Here is a 22,937-nt window from a genome sequence, read left to right as displayed (position 1 = left end):
GGGGACTCTGCCGGCCTTGACTCCGCTTCAGGCTCAAAGCCACCAAGTGATAGAGATTGAGGAAGGTATCTTGGAGGAACTCTTTTCAGAGGAAGGGTTGGGGAGCCAAGAAGGGCCTTCAATCCCTCCGGAGGCTGAGGAGGGGAGGAAAGAGGGACCCCCAGAGGTGGAGCAGGAAGAGGCTTTTCGGTGGAGTATCCATTGGAACCATGAGGGTAGGAGCAGCGCCAAGACTTGGTCTATGGCTCCGATTAGTCCCATGGTGTTTGTGGGGGATTCAAATTTGAGTCGGCTGCCGAGAACGAAGGCATGGGACTTGGAAATCCACAGCTTTCCAGGAGCCACAATCACGGACGGTTACACTATTCTGAAGCATAGGACCAAGGGGACGGAAGTGATGGAGCAGGTGGTCCTGGCGTTCGGTCTAAATGACCGGGCGAGCAATAATATACCAGCCGTGGGTAAAATCCTGAAGAAACTGGTGGAAGCGGCAGAGGGAACATTTCCGGGGGCAAGGGTTTATGTCCCCTTGATCAATTTTGATCAGGCCCTGCCAGAGAGGGAAAAGGCGAACCTGACAGCTCTGAATAAGGGCATTTTGGAGTTGGGATGCAGCATTCCTCTGCTCCCGGAAAAGGAGTTCAAGGTGGGAGGAGATGGAATACATTGGACGGCAAGGACGGCACAGGCGATCCTGGATCATTGGCAGCGGCATTTAAATGCTTGCAGGGGCCGTTCCGCCAGGGTCCCGAGTACAGTAATGAGGACCAAGGATTAAATAAAGTAAAGTCGGTAATTAATTTGTCTCAGAGTCTTAAATTGTCCTGGGCACAGGTTAACTTATTGAACAGGGGTTTATCCTTTATCCCTTCCCACTTAATGAAGAAGGTTGATAGGGGGTCCTTTCTGGCGGATTTGGGTCAGTTTCATGCGAAAGTACAGAGAGCAGTATTTTTTGGCCCAAGGGAAGAGGGAGAGGTTCAAATTCGGCCTTTTTGTGAGAGATCGGGCTGGGTGCCCCGGCCCCAGCAGTTACCAGGGGAGGTATGGGATTTCTTTGATAGGAATGTGGAGGGGGTCCGGGCAGCTTTGGTAGAAGCACGGACTCCGAAACAAAATTTACCCCTGGACGAGATTAAAGCTCTAGGGGAACTAAAATCCAGGAGGGATATAGTTATTAAACCAGCAGACAAAGGAAGCACGGTGGTTATCATGGATAGGACACGTTATGTGCAGGAGGGACAAAGACAGTTGATGGACTGTTCTTTTTATTCCAAATTAACGGCCCCGATTTTTATGGAGTCAGTACCTCGTATTGAAGGGATAGTGGATACTTTGGAGAGGACAGGCTTTATTTGTAAGCGACAGGCGAATTATCTACTGGGAGAAAAGACACTCAGACCTAGGCGATTCTATTTATTGCCAAAAGTGCACAAACCCAAGGAGAAATGGCCCAATTCCTTCATGCCCCCGGGTCGTCCAATAGTGTCGGATTGCGGAAGCGAGAGTTATAGGATTGCGGAATTTATTGATTTTTATCTGAATCCCTTATCGACTAGGCATCCTAGTTATATCAAGGACACTTATGACTTTTTGGATAAAGTAAAAGATCTGAGACTGCCCTCAGAGGTAATTTTCTTTTCACTGGATGTGGAGAGTCTCTACACTAACATTGAGACACCGTTAGGGTTGAAGGCCGTGCGAGACTGCTTTACCCGATATCCTGACGCCTCTAGACCAGATGAAGCGATCCTGGAACTCCTGGAGTTGAGTTTAACTTGTAATGATTTTGAGTTCGAGGGGGAATGGTACTTGCAGGTTAAGGGAACAGCCATGGGAAAAAGGTTTGCACCAGCGTATGCAAATATATACATGGCCCAATGGGAGGAGACCGTTTTCCCCAAGTGTGGAAAGGTTCCCTTATCGTATTTTTGGTTTTTGGATGACGTCTGGGGTGTGTGGAATTATAGTCGACAGGACTTGGAAGTCTTCTTGGGAATATTAAATACACATCACGCTTCGATTAAGGTACAGGCAGTGGTTAGGGACCAGGCTATTGAGTTCCTGGATACAACGGTGTATAAAGGACCGGATTTTGGTACTACGGGTCGGTTGGATTTCAAGATGTTCTTTAAGGAGACAGACACCCATGCCCTATTGCACCATCAGAGTTATCATCCGAGACATACATTCAGGGGCATAGTGCTATCGCAGCTCCTCAGATTTAGGAGAATTTGTTCAAGAGAGGAGGACTTTCAGGAAGCCAAATGCACGTTATTCCGGGCGCTTCGGGCAAGAGGCTACTCTAGATCGAGGCTTAGAGGGATTTACAAGGAACATCGTAAATCGCAGGCGAACCTAGAGCCTAGGTCCTCGGGAGTAGGTAAGGTTCTAGTTCCGGCCATTTTTCCGTATACTCCGGAAGCTGTCAGGCTGAATAGAGAGATTAGGGATAATTTCGAGGGGACATTGGCGGACGTACCAGAAGGGCAGGATATTACGCTCTTGGCGGCCTACAAAAGGAATACGAACTTGCGAGACTTGCTGGTCCATAGTCGTCTTCCTAGACAAAAGGGAAGGAAACCGCCAGCAGCATATAGACCCCGGGTCATCAAGGCGTGGGGTCAAGCCAGAGCGTTTTTTCTCCCGAGGATTTCTTTAAAAACAAAGAATTGTATTTATGTGATTCAATGTAGCCGGTGTGGTAAGCAATATGTTGGTCAGACAAAGAATGCTATCAGGACTCGTCTATATCAGCATAGATATGTGATCCGAAAGGGAGTGGTGAATGCCAGTAGGCAGGGGCTTATTGAGCATTTTAGGCAGCATGGATTGCATAAGTTGAGAATAAGGGGCTTGGAGCATAACCCAAGGTGGACCTTAAGGCAGAGGTTGTGCAAAGAATATATTTGGATTGAAAAATTAAAAGCCTGGGCCCCAAATGGTCTCAATGAGAGAAGGGAGATTAGGAACAACATAATCGGGAGAGCCGACGGGGGATGGTAACAATTCAGAACCGGTGGATGGAAGGAATAAAAATACACCCTCTCCGGCCCCCCTCCGACTCATTGGGTCGGGGGAGGGGGCCGGACGAGGAGGATGAATACGGGCCTAAGCCGGGCCTTAGGGAGGTGTTGGTCCTAAGCAGGTTCAGCATCTTCTGGTTCATCGTCTTCATCGTCTTGATCGTATCTTTATCTTATTTTTTATCCCCATTATGATCTTCTTGTCTAATCAGGTGGGATCTGGACGATTGGATCGGGGGTGGTTTACTTAAATAAGGGGCATGGTATGATGATAGAAAAAAGATTCTGTGAAAATAAGATTCTAGAAATCATTTCTCAATCTGAGCCCCGTTGTGACCCCTAACCCTAAGGATTGTGGGTTTCTGTTAAAAAGGAAAAAAATCCGTGAATAGATTACCAATATCGGTAAAGTCGTCTTAATCAGAACTCAGCCCAATTGTGGCCTTGAGGATCTGACCCAACTCGATTAGTAATTGGCCATGAAAGACACTCAGTCCTGGACTGATCATCCAGGGCAGGCCGCCTCGGAGGAGGGTGTCTAGTGTTTAAAGAGCTGAAACACCCAATGAGCCTGGGGTACACTACTGATGAGAGTGTCTGCAATATTTCCTTCTCACGAAATCTTGAAGGAATAGGGGATTGGAATTGGTACAAGGGAGGCTCTAAAAACTTAACCGGAGGGGGGTTGGTACGAACAGGGTTCGTTCGCTTTCTTCGCCTCATCAATTGGTAAAGAAGAGCTAGGACCACACCTACTTCTACTCTAAACCCAACCAGAGTAGCCCTGGGGTAGAGACACCGAGGCAGTTAAAGGAATTTGTTGGATATTTTCGGTTTTTCTAGATCGAAGTTTACGCCCATTCTAGAAACAGCTCTAGTTAGAGTAATCATGTGGTGGGCACAAAGTCAGGTCAACTTCATTTGCTCTAAAAAACTTACCCATAGTAACTCAGGTTTTTAACCGAGCTTTGGTTTTAAACTAAGTCAGATCTATGGGATCGGGTGGGGCCCTTGTCCAAGTGTAATGGGGCCCATACTCGATCCAATGGTGGAAATCACAGAAGCACAGTGATTCAATACCCACAGGGGAGACAGGTGTTCTCCCACTTTAGTCCCGAAGTTCTAACCCGACAAGGTAGTCAGACAAGCGTCGGCCAGTGCCTTTCCTCAGTCCCGGAACCCTCTTGAAAAACCAGGGGGGGGAACGGCTGTTGTAATATCCTCAAAAAACCTAACCCTACACCCTACACCCTACACCCTAACCCTAACCCTAACCCTAAATAACACTCAAAAAACAAGAGACCTTTATAAAAAAAAAAGCCCACGTTTAAACAGCCCGGTCTAAAAAAATTGTGCAGTACCGTGTCTACACACCTGGTGGCACTAGAGACACAAACCAAACCACCACCAGTCGACTGGCCATACATCAATTACTATATAAACCAAGTTTCGTACAGATAAAGCACACCGTTGCAGATATATGGACAGTTAATATTCAGCCAATCAGATGCCATATATGCTAATGAGGGTGGTTACTAATGAGGGTGAAAGTCGTTTTTACCTCCTTACCTAACCCTAACCCTAACCTAACCTAACCCTAACCCTAAAAACAAGACGGTCCGTCTTGGGGTAAATAAACGGAGACCCAGTGCTCTCCCGGCAACCGAGCAGGGTGAGTGTTTATGATGACCATCGACGGTAAGATCCTCAGCGTTTTTTTGGGTAGTTGATCGCATGGTAGAACCCCGAGAAAATGAGTCCTGCACGTAATTTTATCCATGATAGCGGTGAGTTGTAGCGTATTCATCTCAGTAGTAATCGAGTAGTACCTGTCTGCGGTTAGACACTTCCAAAATGGAGTCAAATACTGAGTAAATTAATAAATTAACGGTATTCGGCAACGGCTGTCTGAATCGTGCTTCGAGTCTGATATTCCCGGACTTGATGAGGGATATGTGCTGACCACAGTCTTCATCGGGTGTCAGGTTAAATGCGTAAAGTGTGTATCCGTTCAGGAAATCACCCCTGTCGATGGAGAGTGCATGGTTTTTAAGATGTCTCCCCGTCGTCATCGCCAACTGATAAAATTCGCGCACTGCCGTACCAGCTCAGAAATTAGGTTGTAGAGGTTTGGAGGGGAATTGTTGTCCGTCGACATAGACGGCTAGGAACTCCAGATCGTAATGTTTGAATGCAAATGGATTTTTTTCATAGGAACCGGTGAATGCGTCATTATCGACCATAGCTATGACGATAGATTTTGGTAGGGTTCCTAAAAACAGATTTTCTTGATTTGAAACGCGTGTCCCTTCAGGTATGGAGAAATTTTTTAGAACCACCCTATCTATAGGATACTTAGCGGTTGTCGAGAGTAACGCCTGGGCATGTCCCAGTCTCACCGGCGGTGCCACAGTGACTTTCTTGACAAATAGGGATGCCGACTCTATTTTTATTTTGTAAGCTACATCATCGCACCTCATCAGACAGAATTCATCTTTTGCTCTAATTAGACGTATCTTGATGTCTACACCGTTTAACAAAAGTTTTTCTTGAAAGAATATGTCGCTATGTATAGGGGCCATCAGTTCCACCACCTTGCTTTCGGTAGTGTAGAGCGATCTCTTCGTCAGCCCCGCGTTAGAGTTGTGACGTTCGCGAACGAACCGATTCTTTTGAACGGCTCATAAACATGAACGATGGGAGCCGAGTCGCGGCGGGAGGGGAGCCGTTCTTTCTGTCGTTCTTTTTTTCCTATGCGTGTTTCACACAGATGCACACAAAGGCATTTACACTGGGCATTAACATGCAATCACCATGATCCGATCAAGCAGATCGGATCATTAGCCAATCAGGACACCGTGCGTTTATATTTGTTCATATTAAGTAGCCTCTGTATCTGGATAACCGATCGGATTTCTGTTTCCTGCATAATATTTAAATTAGGTCTGTAGCACGACACCAATAAGAGTAAAGATAATACAAATAAAGCAATGTCCCAATTGCTTTCACTCACTTTACTTTCCTGTGCAATCTCCATCCTTAAATCAAATTACGTTTTTTGAATGAAGGAATATTTAGGAATATTAAGGAGTTGATCATACAAAAATAACCATATAAGTCACATCATCGATCATCGGGTGATGTCCTATTTGCAAAGTTTATAATTAATAGTATTATTAACAATATTATAAGTAATAGTAGTAATAGTGGACTGTATGTAGACATTTCCATTTTATTTATTCTAATTTTATCTACAGTAGCCTATATATTTAAATATTTTTTTTTTAATCAAAATGTTCTTGTGTGGAAGTGTTTGTAGTAAAAGCTGTTTTGCACAGAAATTCATTGCAGCCGGCTTTATTTTTTATGTTTATTTGTGAGTAGGTATTGTATGAATAACATAAGTCAACATAGCTTTGCATACACACACTTTGTACTAAAGGTAAATCCAAAATACACATGACAAATGAGGTAATAATCAATATTTCAGAATAATTCAAACTCAGATATTGGTGTTTTAATTATTTGACTACAAATCTCACCTCATCATTCCTCCCACTGATTATTTCCAGGATAAGTGAGATGCCCCCAAGCTGGCTTCTTAAAACTGACTAAATATTTAAAAAGAGCCAAAAGAGCCGTTCTTTTGAACGGCTCTTTGAAAGGAACGGATCGCCAAGATCCGGATCCCCTCAAAGAGCCATAAATCCCATCTCTACCCCGCGTTACGCCCAACCGGATCGCTAGAATCCATATGCCCAGCACTGTCCTTGTAAAACAGCCCTGCAGAGAAAATAGATTCCAACGAATCTTTACTGTAGTTGATCAGACTCTCTATGATGCACCGATATGGATAGGTGCTCGAACTCGACTTGTGAAAATATAGTGGCTCCAGGATAATTTATTAACGCAACCCTTGCAGGATGTGCGATGTCAGCTCCATTAGGTCTTGTGATTTTCAGGCGTAGGTAGAGCATAGTGTTATTTAGATCGACATATTCGTCGCCATTCTCCACGATAAAAAACTCTAACGGGGCGCTGTCGGAAATGGCGTTTAAAGGAGCTACTTCTAAATAACCGTTTTTCTCAATAACAGTTTGTGTTAGCGGCACGGTAAATAAGTCCAACTCGGATTTGATGCATTCTCCCGACATGCGATGCAGTAGCGCCATGCTAGAATATGTTTTTTACGAATCTCTTGACGGATGATTTTCGACTAACAGACTTCTTACGCTTTCTGCGTATGACTGGACGCTTCTTTCTTCCACTTGTTGTTTTCTTCTTCTCCTCACCCCAATGACCACGCCTACGGGCACCCGGGGGTTTAGACATCCTCTTACGGGCCATGACCATCAGTCCTGATCCGTCTTGAGCATTAGCATTATTGCTATGAGCGCGCGTCAATACGTTTGAGACGACATCGGATACTATATTTTTAGCAGCGGATTTTAGGTGGGGTTTCGCGATGTTAAATCCTCTTTTTAACAGGGGTATAGCCATCCTGAACAGACCTCTGAAAAGTCCTCCCAACCCCACTCCATACATAACCGGTCCCCCGGCATAGCCTGGCAAACCCCCTCCGGCCTGATTTCTGTAATAGTCCACATAGTCTGCGGTGTGGGAGTCTCTAGGGTTATAGTAATAACTCATTTTTAAAGAATAGAATGATTAGCTGGTTTAAAGTGTAGTTTTACGATGACTTTCCCGTAAGAAAACGATATTTCGCGGTTTTGGTCGTCCTTCAACTCTATGCCCAGGTGAAAAAGACGTAGTATTAAATGTATTAAAAATATATTTGAAATTCAAATAGTATGTTTATAATACATTTGTATTTCCAACATGCTTATTTAAAGTGCATTAAAAATACATTGAATTGCATTTTAATATATTTATAAAAAATATACTAGTAGTACATTGGTAATAAATATATATTTAAGTATACTTTTAATAAATATGCTAATTAAAAGCATACTTTAAATATATTTCTAAACAGTATACTAGTAGTACATTGGTAATAAATATATATTTAAGTATACTTTTAATAAATATGCTAATTAAAAGCATACTTTAAATATATTTCTAAACAGTATACTAATAGTACATTGGTAATAAATATATATTTAAGTATACTTTTAATAAATATGCTAATTAAAACCATACTTTAAATATATTTCTAAACAGTATACTAATAGTACATTGGTATAAATATATATTTAAGTATACTTTTAATAAATATGCTAATTAAAAGCATACTTTAAATATATTTCTATACAGTATACTAGTAGTACATTGGTAATAAATATATATTTAAGTATACTTTTAATAAATATGCTAATTAAAAGCATACTTTAAATATATTTCTAAACAGTATACTAATAGTACATTGGTAATAAATATATATTTAAGTATACTTTTAATAAATATGCTAATTAAAAACATACTTTAAATATATTTCTATACAGTATACTAGTAGTACATTGGTAATAAATATATATTTAATTATACTTTTAATAAATATGCTAATTACAAGCATACTTTAAATATATTTCTAAACAGTATACTAGTAGTACATTGGTAATAAATATATATTTAAGTATACTTTTAATAAATATGCTAATTAAAAGCATAATTTAAATATATTTCTAAACAGTATACTAGTAGTACATTGGTAATAAATATATATTTAAGTATACTTTTAATAAATATGCTAATTAAAAGCATACTTTAAATATATTTCTAAACAGTATACTAGTAGTACATTGGTAATAAATATATTATTTAATTATACTTTTAATAAATATGCTAATTACAAGCATACTTTAAATATATAGTTTAAAAAGTGTACTAGAAGTATTTGGTAATAAATATATGCTTAATTATACTTTTAATAAATATGCTAATTACAAGCATACTTTAAATATATTTCTAAAAAGTGTACTAGAAGTATTTGGTAATATATGCTTAGTTACACTTTTAAGAAATATGCTAAACAAAACCATACTTTTAGTGAAGTTTTAGTGTATTTAAAGAAAACATGCTTATGTTGCTCTTAAAGTACATTTTATGTGCACTTTGTGTAAGAACAGCAAAATGATTAAGATTTTAGTGTGTTTAAAATGTATGTACTTTATAAACACTTAGGCCTACTGCAATATAGTTTAATTATTTATGTATTTATCATTTTAATATAAAAAAAATTACATTTACAATATACCAACTTATAATGTATTAGAAACATTTGTCAACTATTATTAGCATTTCAATAAGCTTACAATTATTATTTGTTGTAAAAGGCTACTTAATGCTGTTGTCTATTACATTATATTTTGTACTACTGAAATTCCCACAATAATTTCAGCAACATATTTTTTGAAATGCATCATAGATACATTTTCCAAAGAAATGTTAATTTCCAAAAAGGTGTTGCAACGTTACTTGTTTAAATTTGAACAATGCGCATAACACACGTGACTAGTCCTGATTGGTTCCAGAGGCGTTGAACGGCTGTGATTGGTTCTTATGATAATGCGCTCGCATTTCACTCAGAGCTTCAGTTGCTGTGCATGCGGTCCTTGAATGTGATTAGGTTTAGACGTTTAAATTTAAACTGTTAAAATATTTATAGCGATCGTGTTTCTTTAGAGGACTTGGAGGAAACCACGCGATTAATATGGATTGGGTGATGTTTTTTGCGATTCACTTTTTGAAACGTGAACAGATCTGGTGAATCGTTCATCGGAGGGATATGAATGTCAGTTTTTCTATCGAAGATTAACGAAAGTCTTAAATGGTTTGGAACTACTAAAGGGTAAGTGATCATGACAGCATTTCGTATTTTTGGCACAAAGTGTAACATCACGTCTTTTTCAGTTCAGCTACATTTGACCATCAGAGCCAAGATTTTCAAGTCAAAGTCGAAGCAGACTCGAAGAGATGAAGATACTGCCTCAGAAGTTACTGGTAAGTTTTAGTTGCTGTTTGCATAAATAAATAGCTCACTGTTTAGTTGTTTTCCTAGGTGGATAGGTCTGCTATGCATTTGCTAATATGACTTGCACGTGGGATACTGACGTTAACCGCTGTAACATGATGCTGACACTGAATTCTAGCAACTTCTGCACTGTCAAAGTCTAAAGTCTTTGATAAATCTGTTTAAAATCTACGTGGAGTCTTAAAACAACTAAAACATTGTCCAATGCATCTGAAAAAAAAAAAAATTGTTATTATAATATGTACATCATTACATTAATATCATTTTTATTTGCTGAAGCTGTGTATTTATTTCTGATTTCCTGAAGAATTTGCCTTCGTTGTTATGATGTTAATGAAATGATCTTTAAAAAGTTTGAAAATAACATGTTATTAATATAGTTACCTTTGTCTTGAGCTGACCAGCCAATAAGGGTAGTGTGTGTTGATTGGTGTTTATATTTGTTCAAGATTGATAACCTTATTGCCTTTTTGATAACTTTCTAATATATATTTCTAATTACAAATAAGTACAAAGATTAAATTGTTAAAAGGGATGCTTATAAGAGAGCATACGTCTGAAACTGCTGAGTCTGTGAAGGGTTTTGATTATATTACCCACCAAGTACATTGTACTCAGCGTACTGTCATTCTTAAAAACAAAACAAATTATTCTTCATAATTTGCCTGCCTTATATGTTTGTGTATATATATATAAATTTAAATCTCTCTGTTTTTATTTGTTGTTTTTCAGACTAGCTACTATAGAAGAAAAACAGAAATCTGAATGCAGAGACAAGCAGAGAAGAGAGTAAGTAGAGATGATCCGATTGATTCCATTTTCGCGTGATCGGCCATGACCTCGGGCGCCGTATGATTAACATCGCGCAACATCGGCAATCACACATGCACACGGAACACACATGTAGAAAACCTCATGAATTACGGCCATTTCACACACCGCAAGCGTGAGCAACGTGTTTTTTTTTGTTGTTTTTTTTTTGGTGTGGATGCTCTCATTGATTGACATTCACGCCGGAAAAAATATGCGGAGCAGGAGCAGTGCGTGAGCGTCAAGCCGGAGCGTTACGTAATTAAAGCAGGAGCTCACGCTCAATTAAAGTGAAAACACGCTTTTGATGGACAAAATAAATATGATTTCACACAAAAAATGCCCAAAATGCACAGATTGTGCATGTCTAGTGTGTTTAACAAGAACTGGAGTAGGCTAGAAAATGAACACAAAAATATTTGTAGAAAATTTACCCATTTAAACTTGTTTTAATTATTCAGTTTGGGTAAAAGTTTATGGTGTTTTATTAAAAAAATTTAAAAAATTAAGAGTTCAGATGCAATTTAAGCCTCTAAGTGCCAATCTGAAATTTTCTTCTAGAATGATCATTTTTATAAAGCTTGAATATTTAAGTTCAGTAATTTATCTTAAATGGCAACGAAAATTACCTATTATTTGTCATTTAAGTGAAATTACTGAACTTAAATATATGAGCTTGATAAAAATGATAATTTTAGAATAAAATTTCAGATGGCACTTAAAAGCGTTTGAATCTGAACTCTTCAAATATGTGTGTGTGCTGTAAAGGGGTTGGAAAAAATTTAATCGGAATCGGCTAAAATCGGTATCGGCAGGTCAAACTCAGTGAAGAATCGAAACCGGCCTAGAAAATTGTAATCGGTGCATCTCTAGTATGTGTTTCTGTACATCACTTTTTTTTGCTCTCTAAGTCAAAGACTAAAACAAATAATAATGCTAAAAATAAAGATTAGCATTTGTTATACATTATAATTATTATACTTGTTGGCTGGGTACTTTTTCAGTTAAACAGTTACATTTTCTTTTTTTTTTCTTTTTTTTTGCTGTGATACAGTGTCATGTATACATGTAGACCTCACTGTTGTTCAGCAAGACGTAATGTTTGTGCTATTTTATGTCGATATTTTATTAACTCCTTTATTGCATTTTATTAACATTTTATATTGGATGTCTTCTGTTAAAATATATGAACTAAGCATTACATGCCATTTTAAAAAAATGTCTAGGTTACGACTGTAACCTCTGTTCCCTGAGAACAGGGAATGAGACAGTGCATCGATGACGCTTTGGGGAATGCCTTTGGGAAATCACGGCAATCGAATTTGGCGACAACCTATGACACTATTAGTGCGACCCAGAAGTATAAAAGGGGCGCCTAGATACGCAGTGCAAGTTCCCTTCGAAAGGGAACAGTGACTTTTTTAACGGATGTTAATTTTGCTTTAATATTTAAAAAAATAAAAAATAATAATCTTTTTCCCTTTTCATAGATACTGTGATCAAACCGTTTCCGACCACGACAGTGTCTGAGGTGCGAGCACTGATCAGAAGAAAATGCAACAATGAGGCAACTCCAAGACCAATCACTTCAATTCGCTTGAAGGATGAAGGACTGTTTGCAGCTATTGTATTTCACTTTGTTTGACTTGAAGGAATAGTTCACTTTAAAATTAAAATTGTCATCATTTACTCACCCTCATGTTGTTTCAAACCTGTATGAATTTATTTCTTCTGCTGAACACAAAGGAATATATTTAGAAGAATGTCAGTAACCAGACTGGGTCCCATTGATTTCCATCATATAATTTGTCCTACTATGGAAGTCAATGGTACCCAGAAACTGTCTGGTTACTGACATTCTTCTAAATATCTTCCTTTGTGTTCAGCAGAAGAAATAAATTCATACAGGTTTGAAACAACTTAAGGGTGAGTATATGATGACAGAATTTTCATTTTAAAGTGAACTATTCTTTTAAGTTCGTTTTTTGTTGTTGTTCTGTTTAATACTTATTATATAATTTTATGTTAATGTATTTTGTTTCATTTTCATATGTTGCTGTACTAATGTAGTGCATTAATGTTTACTATCTTTCAAAGAGCGTTTGTATGTGTTTTATACTATTGTTTTTACTGTGTTTAACTGAATTATAATTTTTAACTTTTTTTTAATACATTAAAATATATTTTAATGTATTAAATACATTAATAATGTGTTTTGTACTATTGTTTTTACTGTGTTTAACTGAATTATAATTTTTAACTTTTTTTTCATATATAAAAATATATTTTAATGTATTAAATACATTAATAATGTGTTTTGTACTATTGTTTTTACTGTGTTTAACTGAATTGTAATTTTTTAACTATTTTTATTACATTAAAATATATTTTTTTCATACTGAATTGTTTTGTAAAAATATATTTTTAATATACTAATAGTGGGTCTTATAGTGTTCTACTAATACATTATTAATAACCTGATATTATATTTAAAATATACTGGGAACACATTAATATGATGTTAAAAATATATTTAAGTTGTATTTCGAAAGTACATTTAAAATGTATTAAAAATACAATTTAAAGAAGTGCTATTAAATTACACTAAATGTACTTAAAATAGTTCCATTTTAACACAATTAAGTATATTAAAATATATTACTATTACATTAAAATTGAACTTAAATACATATAAAAGTACATTTAGTATACTTGAAGTTGTTCCAAAATAACACATTTAATACATAATTAATACAATACACTTAAAATACATTAAGTATATCAAAATAAGCACACTTTAAATATATTTCCTTTTCACCTGGGTGGTAATGCTGGTGATATGATCCTTGTTTATCGAAGCGTAATGGGGGGAGTCGTATCTAGCAATGACTGCGTCGTTGCTTTTACCAGATATATGTACGCATCTCAAAAGGGGGACGTAAGAATCGCCGACCGATTGATATTGGATGATGTCGGTGTAAACGTACAATGTGTAGAACCCGCCGTTGATATCGGATTGATGAGGAGCGTACGTAATGACGCTCGTAGTAAAATCGGCTTCTTTATGATAGTTTGAACGTCCGAGAGGCTCGTCCGGTATCATACCTAAAATAGTTGCGAGTCTACCTTGAAAGCTGACCGAAATGTTGGGTCTCGCGACCAGAAACACTTTGTTTTTTAATTCATCATGATTCAATACTGCAGAGGGCGCGAGAACTTGATTTATCAAACGGATGATCGCGCGAATGTTTGCGTAGTACCCGCCGCATATTTGTAATTTCCTCGATACAAAAAACCCTGATAAGTCTTTTTTAAAAGGTCCTGGGTCTTCAGGGGACGCGTTATTCGCCAGGTCCTGGGGCAGTGTGTAGGCTGAAATAACCGTCTTCATCATTAAAGTTATACCAGCTTCTAGGATATTCGATTTCGGCTAGCCCCACCTCCCATTGTCCTTTCAATTCTATAGCTTTTGCTAACCTGGTCGTGTAGGCGGATATACGATTTTCGGGGTATACTGCCGAAGATGCATTGCACGGTAGCGTGACGTAGAAACCTTGATCATCCATGGCACTTCTTCACTCGTATGACCTCATCCGTTAAACGACGACTTGTTTTAAGGAGCTTGTAAATCCAGCAGAGTTTTTTTTATCTATATAACTATTGAATTTTGAAGGCCAACCTAACCATTTCACTAAAACAAGCGTAGATTTCCCTTGTTTTTTCTGACCTAAAATCTTTTCCACCTTAAAAGATTTGTTTTTACTGACAATTATTTTTTGTAGCTCTTTTTCATAAAAAACACCCTCGATGACGTCACCGTCGTGAGTCTGTAGACTGGTGGTTTGCGCGGAATGCATTCGGATACGGTGAAAAATTCTTCCGTGTAGTTCTGCTCATAACCTTTGGCGAACGGAAATCCTGACGACATCACCGACTTTGAAATTAAATGCGGTTCTCTCGGCCTTCTTTATATCCCCGTACAAGTTTTGAAACACTTGACCCTCATTTACTTTGTTGACGTCCACGGGCCTCATTTTGATACTTCGATGATAACTGACGTTATACCCCTGCATAATGTCTTGTAAAACATCTATGTATCGTCGCGAATTTGTAGCCGTTAAAAATCTCCACATTCGACTTTTTAACGTTCTATTAAATCGTTCCACGATGCTGGCTTTCAAATCGGTAGCGGAATGATTAATATCATACTTTTTCATCACATCTTGAAAATGTTTGTTAAAAAATTCCTTTCCCTGATCCGTCTGCAATTTCTGCGGGACACGTCCCTCTTCGAGTATAGACTCGAACGCTCTAGCAACCTCTACGCCACTCTTATTCTTCAATACGCGAACCCACGAAAATTTACTAAACACATCGATACAAACCAGAAGATATTTATTCTCGTCATTATCCTTGGCATAGGCGATCATGTCAACTAGATCGGCCTGGAACTGCGTATCGATCCCGTACACAACTACTCTATTTCGCTTGTATTTTATAGGGGCTGTTTTGTGTAAAGTGTAAGCATCCTCACCAGACAACCATTCTGAAACCTTTTTATCGCTTAGATGAACCCCGCTATCTTTTAAGATTGCGTCTTTTAATCGTTTTTTACCCCCTAAAGAACCGGGGTTGGAGGGTGTATAATAAGTCTTTTTCATGAGCTCCGTCATGCTGGCGTTTCAACCGCTGTAAAAGAATAACTCATACATGTGGTTTGAATCAATCTTTTATTAAAAAAAAAGTTACAGGATACACAATTTATGTAACTGGCATTAATATAATACAAGATAGTAGACATGGTTATAATAAATCAAACACAAAGTAAATTGAATATAATAATGTTAGTACAACAAAATCGAAGTTAAATTTAATATAACGAAGTTAGTACAAAATGGTTATAATAATAATAAAATATAGAACAATTGGATATAACAGCGTTACATGCATAGTCTAAGTAAAAATGGACAATGATAAAAGTAGGATAGTCATAATGACGTCACTGATAGTCGAGCCAGAAAAGAAAATCGCGACATGCCAACATGTGTTTGTCTAGGATGTAGTCGTTATACATTGCAACAATTTTGTCGACGGTGGTACTGATTTCGTCAATTTTAACAGCATCGTCATCATCATCCGAGTCGTATTGTTTTGACCCCAAGGTCAGCATGGTACAGACATCCGCCACATACGTACAAGTATAGAGGACATCAGTGATCCCCAGGGGGAATTGTGATTCACACATCATATCTAGAATCTGTTTTATCATTACATCAAGTGGTTCGATACCATGAATGCATTTGTCCACCAATTCGTTCCAGGAATGAGTCTGTCCTCTTATATAGACCATTTGTTTCTTGAAATTTGCTTCATGTACACTGTCTTCCATAAATGGATGACCATCGCGCGATGCATCTGCAAGAATCTTATTCATCAGCATGGTCATCTGTCGCTTGTAATGTCTTTTAAACATGAATTCCATAGTATTCTTCATGCTACAGGCAGCTGGGTTAGGGTTAGGCTTGATCACTCCCCATTCACGATTGCGAGATCTTCCCAGAGATCGACGACGTCGTGGACTATTTCGTCGCAGGGTTTCTCCAGAAGCCCGACCCTGATTTCTTCAAGCTTAGCGCCGATGAATGGCTCGTCTTTTAATTCGTGCAGAATAGTCCCGACCATTCCTTGAATCCGTTGTGGATGAGATTTTAATCCACAACGTTTTAGCACGATACCGATGATTGCGTGAAAATAGGGTCTAAACAGTTTGGTTGAAAGTTCATCAAAATGGGTGTCCAAGTAGTAGTTAGGAGGGTCAAACAGGCAGGAATGCTGCAGCTGGCTTGGGTGATCAATCTCGCAACCCTCACACTCGTCCTTCAGCTTCGTCCCGATGAGATGTTGGAGTAAAACTGCGGTAGCGGCTTTTATGATTTTGAACCCCAAGACATCGAAACATCCGTCTGTGACGTCGAAGGCATGATTAGCATGAGGGAGGGTGCGATCGATTTTAGATATGTCGTATGATGCCTGATCTTTATGGAGCTTGAAAATTTTGAATGTCCCCATGTCCGAATCCTTGACTTTGTCGGGGTCGATTTTGATACCTGGACCGTGGTCGTTTTGCACGTTCAATGTTTCAGGGTTGATAATATTACCCGGACCCCAATCGTTTCCAATACACGTCTCAAAGTCTATGCGACGTTTGATAGTTTTAGCCAAACCCCAGTCTTTGTGCTGATCCAACGGATCACAGGCATTGTCGTCGGGAGGGTCAAGAATGCTACCGAAAGAGATTCCGCAGCTGCACACATGTTCGGGTTCTGAAGCGCCGTCTTCACCCATGTTTTATAAATGATGCATGTAGGGTCTAGTTGCCAGAATTTATTGTCGTTGTAGTAAAAGGGGTGGAGACACGGATTTATAAAAAACAACGCTTGGCAGGGTTTCCCAGTCGAGGTTTGCGATGGGCGTAGTGAATGGTGGGGGACGGGAGACAATCAAACCCGCCGTCGCGCGGGGTTCTCTCAGGGTGAAACAGCTGCACTTTCATTTTGTTGTACCCATCATGAATATCACACCATTCGAACATTTTGTTGATGGTCTTTAAAAAACCATTCAGCTGATACAGATCACCCCACTTGAACAAAAATTGCATTTCATACAGGTCTTGATGATCCTTAGGCAGGACTGTTCGGCTGTCGGTGAGCTTCGTCTTGTCTTTACAACTGAATATGTAAACAGAATCATTTGGCGGCTTGTTAGTATGGTCGCCCACCACATGGTACTGGATATTCGGGGTGTCCCCACCCCACTCCGCCACGTACAGAGGCTCTTGCCCTGCGTCATTCAGATCCGTCCAGATAAATTTGTAAAATAGATCCCAGTCTTTTTCAGGAAATATCAGACACGGATCCTCCCCTGCCTGAAACTCACGGACGCTGGCAGTGGTGTAGAGTATAACAACTCTCGTTGTTTTGTGAAGTTTGTACCCGAATACAAGGCTACTAGACATCACAAATTCGCGTTCAGTCCATTCCGAAACATCATGGAGAAATTTTGTCAAACGGACATGACCATAAGCTTTTCTCTGAGCCATAGTCAGAGTTGCCATCATGCTGCTGGTCAGCCCCGTCTCTGGGGGTTGTGGGGATGATAAACCGTCCATGCTCGTATAGCTCATGTCTCTGTTGGTTGTAGAACACACTGACACCATTTATATATATATATATAGAACACTCTGGATTGTCAACACGTGGCCTATAACAATCTACAATGCTTATGTCAAAACACTTGATTGATTGGATAGGTAGGTCAACTGCTCAACCCTTATCATAGAGGCCGGATGGTCAAACTGTCAACTGCTCAACCCTTATCGTAGAGACCACATGGACAAACTGTCAAATTGCTCAACACTTATCATAGAGACCACATGGACAAACTGTCAAATTGCTCAACACTTATCATAGAGGCCGGATGGACAAACTGTCAAACTGTCAACTGCTCAACACTTATCGTAGAGACCACATGGACAAACTGTCAAATTGCATAACCCTCAATGGCGCAATCCTTATCTATAGATAACTGTTGCACAACCGGAAGGGGCGGGACCGGAAGCCATCAATCATTTTTGACACATGATGTCTGTTATTAACTACTCACACCTACTCCTACTCTAAAACACAACCAGAGTAACCCTGTGGTAGATACACCAAGTCAGTTCAAAGACTTCGTTGGATATTTTCGGTTTGCTAGATCGAAGCTTACGCCTATTCTAAAAAAGCTCTAACTAGAGTAATCATGTGGTGGGTACACAGTCAGGTTGATTCAGTTTTTAGGAAGGCCGTCAGCATCGTGGTTTGCTCTAAACTTACCCATAGTAACCCAGGTTTTAAACCGAGTTTTGGTTTTAAGCTGAGTCAGATCTATGGGATCGAGTGGGGCCCCTGTCCAAGTGTAATGGGGTCCATACTCGATCCATTGGTGAAATCACAGAAGCATGATGATTTGATACCCACAAGGGGAGACAGTTTTCTCCCCCCATGGTCCTGAAGTTTAACCCGTCAAGGTAGTCAGACAAGCGTCGGCCAGTGCTTTTCCTCAGTCCCGGAACCCCTTTGAAAAACCAGAGGGGGAAAGGGCTGTTGTAATATCCTCAAAAAACCTAACCCCAACCATACAAAATTCACTTACACATGTGATCTCTCCGTGAAAGGCCAGGGCTGATTCAAAACATTTTTTTGCATCTTTAATTTATATTCTATCTTGACGAGCATTTTTGATTTATTCATCCCAGTGTTAAATAACTGCATGTAATAATTATATAGACACATGTAGATGTGAAAATGCATAACACACACACACACACACACACACACACACACACACACACACACACACACACACACACACACACACACACACACACACACACACACACACACACACACACACCTTTCCCTAAACCTACCCATCACACAGCTTGACCTTGTGACCTTTCAGTGTTTAGGAGTGATTTCAGAACCTTAAAATAAAAATATCTATTTCTTACAGGTCATTTTAAACTTTGGGCTTTAGCAAATGAAAATGTAACAATAAATGTTGCATCTATCTATCTATCTATCTATCTATCTATCTATCTAAATATATCATTATCATGAGTTCAAAAATAAATATTGTTTACTAATAACCTTTAATAAAAAAACATGTGACTGCAAATTAAAAAGTCCATCAATTAAATCTATATAATTAAAATCACACTCTTTCCTACATGAATCAGTGCAAAGTTGGTGTGTGATAGCTAGATGGCAGTAGAGGTACATCTGTATGATTCTCCTGGTGAATCATTCTGGTTTTCATCCCTTATCCTGCCCTAAACCTACCCTTAGTAACCCTGTGGTTGGTACACCGAGTCAGCTTGATAGGCTTTTGTGGTTTCGCTTTGTCAATCTAGATCTAGGCCTATACCTACTCCTGCCCTAAACCTACCCTTAGTAACCCTGTGGTTGGTACACCGAGTCAGCTTGATAGGCTTTTGTGGTTTTGCTTTGTCAATCTAGATTTAGGCCTGACCAACTCCTATGCTAAACCAACCATAGAACACGGCTCTAGTTATGCAAAGAATGGTGTGGGGGTGCAATGCCAGGCCGGGTTTATTTGGCAGGGACCTTTGGGTTTCTGTCGGATTCGCCGGTCTGGATTGGTTCAGGAAAGACCTTACATCCTGGGTTAAATAAAACCCGACTAGAGATTTATTGGTGTGTTTAAGAGGGTCATCTTGAGGATCAGAGATTTCAATTTGGGATTTGACATCACTTTATCAAAGAAGATTTAAGCCTGTACCAACTCCTGCAATAATTTAACCCATAGTAGTCCTAGGGTTTACAGACCCAGTGGGGGATATTCAAATCCTCTATGTTTAGCCCCAGGGCTCTGAGTAAGAGTATTCTCCAAGGGAGGAGCAATGGTATCGTCTAACATGCTTCGGCCCGTGCCTTCCTCAGTCTCCTTCCTTCTCTGGACAAGTGCCAGAGGAGGGGGAGCTGTTGTAATAAACTCAAAAAACCTAACCCTAACCCTATCCAACTATCCTCTCTGGGTCCACTTGGACAGCATGCAGAGAAGGTGGCCTTGGGTTGAAGGGCCGTAACTGGAACCCAATCTTCTATCGATGATTAGCATCAGGAGGTTATATAGAATGTTGAGGTTGTAATGGTTTTGGAGGGGAGACATTGTAATTTATTGGTGGTGTTTAAAGAGCCACCCAATGACTTTAGTTCGATATAGTTGGTGGAGAGAATTAGGTGGAAGTTAAGTGATGGAGACATTGGGCCTTAGGGCCTTTGATCGTGGACCTTTCATCCCCTAACTAAACCTACCCCTCACAGGAGGGAAACTTAATTGGAATACAATTGGACTATCCCTGTACCTGCACAAGCACTAAAACCTACCCCTCACAGGGGATTAGGACCGAATTCTTTGAACATACCCTCCACTTACAGGAGGGATTTATTGATTGTAGTAGGAGTAGCCATAAGAAGGATGGAGTACATCATAAGGATGGCGTCTACGCTAATATTAGTCTCTCTGTCTATCCCGAGGTTTACCGCTGTCCACCGGAACCAGGCCGTATCCAGATCTGATGAAGGACCAGCGCCAGGACACGACGACGACGCTGACCTGAAGTGTCAACCAGTCTCTCCTCCTCTCCACTCCGACTTCAACCAACCGGAACTGGACAAATACACTGATTCATTCTGACTTCTGACCTGTAATGCTCCTGAATCATAATCATACACTGTTCACTCATTGGCCAGAGGAGAACTGGCCCCCGAATGAGCCTGGGTTCTCCCAAGTTTTTTTCTCCATTCTGTCATCTGATGGAGTTTTGGTTCCTTGCCGCTGTTGCCTTGCCTTCTGGCTTGCTTAGTTGGGGACATTTAATATTCAACAATATTATAGATCTGCCTTAAAGGTGGACGATGATGAAATTGTTTTTTTTTTGTATTATTTTCATGTTATCACTGTGAAGCTGCTTTGATACAATCTGTATTGTAAAAAGTGCTATATAAATAAAGGTGACTTGACTTGACTAGACGGGTTCGGGTAAAAATTGATTTTATGTTGTTGATTTATTAGATATATTGAGAAGTGATGTAGTAGAGTGGTTAAGCACCCGTTAGTTGAGGACAGGGGGATCCGGGTTCGAGACTTTTTATTTTTATCTTTTGCCCTCATTGTAGAAGTGAATATGCATTAGCTAATGCAGGTTTCGAGTTCTATCAAATATTTCCTTGGATGGAGGAATTCCCAGTGTAGACTTGGAATTAAGCCTTTTCCCCCGTTATTGATTCACGGGACCCGGACACCAGTTCCCTATCAAGGGAACTCCCGCTGTGTTTACGCAATGGGAACACTTCCGAGTGTTTCGTCATGAAGCACATGTATAATCAGTCCAATGAAAGAGCGGGACGTCAGGTGACGTCATAGACCAGGAAACTATAAATCACCCCTGAACGCAGAGCGTGACAGCTTCTGTTTCTTCAGCGAAGCGCTCTCTGTGTGAATCTGTCTGTCTTATTTATTGTTGTCGGTCAAGTTGGAATATATATTTTATGGCAAAAAAAGAGCAAGCAAGCGTGTTGTTGTTCCCTGCCCACGTTATATCACAAGTGGGGACACACACATCAGCTTGTTGCTTGTTTGGGAGTGGAGCATGCGAACAGTCAGTTCTCGAGGGGACTGACTGTGAGCATTGCGAGAAGCTGTGTCGCGAGAAACTTCGAGAATTGCGTCGCGCAACAGATAAACTTTACCGGGGAGGGACGGTTTCGAGAAATCGTTTTTCCTCTGTGTCCTCTGGAGGGCGACTCTCTGAGGAGGGTCGCAGCGCTGCCAGTTCGGTTGTTTTCCTGCTGGTGGCCACGGAGTGATACATTATAGTTTTCTGATGTAAAGAAAAATAATATAAAACATGTCTGTTCTTCTGAACTCTCCGCTTTCAAATAAACAAAGAAATAAACTATTCAGCGGCGTTCCAGAGGTTTCTTCCTCACCGATCTAATGTTCCTGAGACTGCTGGGCGGTAGCAGTCTCAGCCTACTAAAGCTCCTCGCAGCATAAAGTGCTGCAAAAAAGAGCATCACCATTCGGGCTCATCCACAATCGAGAGGGACCTGGGTGGCGGTCGCAGTCTAGCCAGTTAGAGATATGCAAGATCTAAGGACTGTTTTATCTTTAATAAAGCTAAATGAAAGAAAAGAAGCCTGACGCCGAGGCTGCAGGCTTCTGAGGGTGGTCCCCTCCGGGGTAGGACGGTTTTGAGAAATCGTTTCTCCTCGGCACCCTCTGGGGTGCGACTCTCTGAGGAGGGTCGCAACGCTGCCAGTTCGGTTTTCCTGTCGGTTCGCCTTTCAGGACACCGAGGTGTCAGCGTCCCCAAACGATCCTCCTCCGAGGGTCGTAGAGCAGTCAGTTCGGTTTCCCTGCCGGTTCACCGCTTCAGGGCGCCGAGGTGCCTGCTTTTTCCAACGATCCTCCGAGGAGGGTCTTTGGAACCAAGATAGTTAGAGGTAGGCAAGATCTGAGGACTGTCATTATCTCTAATAAAA

The 22,937-nt window shown here is 39.9% G+C and overlaps 1 long non-coding RNA gene across 1 annotated transcript; it reads left to right on the top strand.

The window, feature by feature from the left end:
* The first annotated feature begins 9,249 nt into the window (after nucleotides 1-9,249).
* Nucleotides 9,250-12,613, top strand: LOC306991845. The gene is made up of 3 exons (XR_013796171.1): nucleotides 9,250-9,986; nucleotides 10,750-10,806; nucleotides 12,318-12,613. It is a non-coding gene; the product is annotated as an uncharacterized lncRNA (long non-coding RNA).
* Nucleotides 12,614-22,937: the final 10,324 nt, after the last annotated feature.

This window comes from Phoxinus phoxinus, assembly GCF_949152265.1.
Source record: "Phoxinus phoxinus genome assembly, chromosome: 23".
Classification (NCBI taxonomy): Eukaryota; Metazoa; Chordata; class Actinopteri; order Cypriniformes; family Leuciscidae; genus Phoxinus; species Phoxinus phoxinus.
Note: the sequence above shows the minus strand (reverse complement) of the source record. Positions and strands in the feature narration are given on the sequence as shown.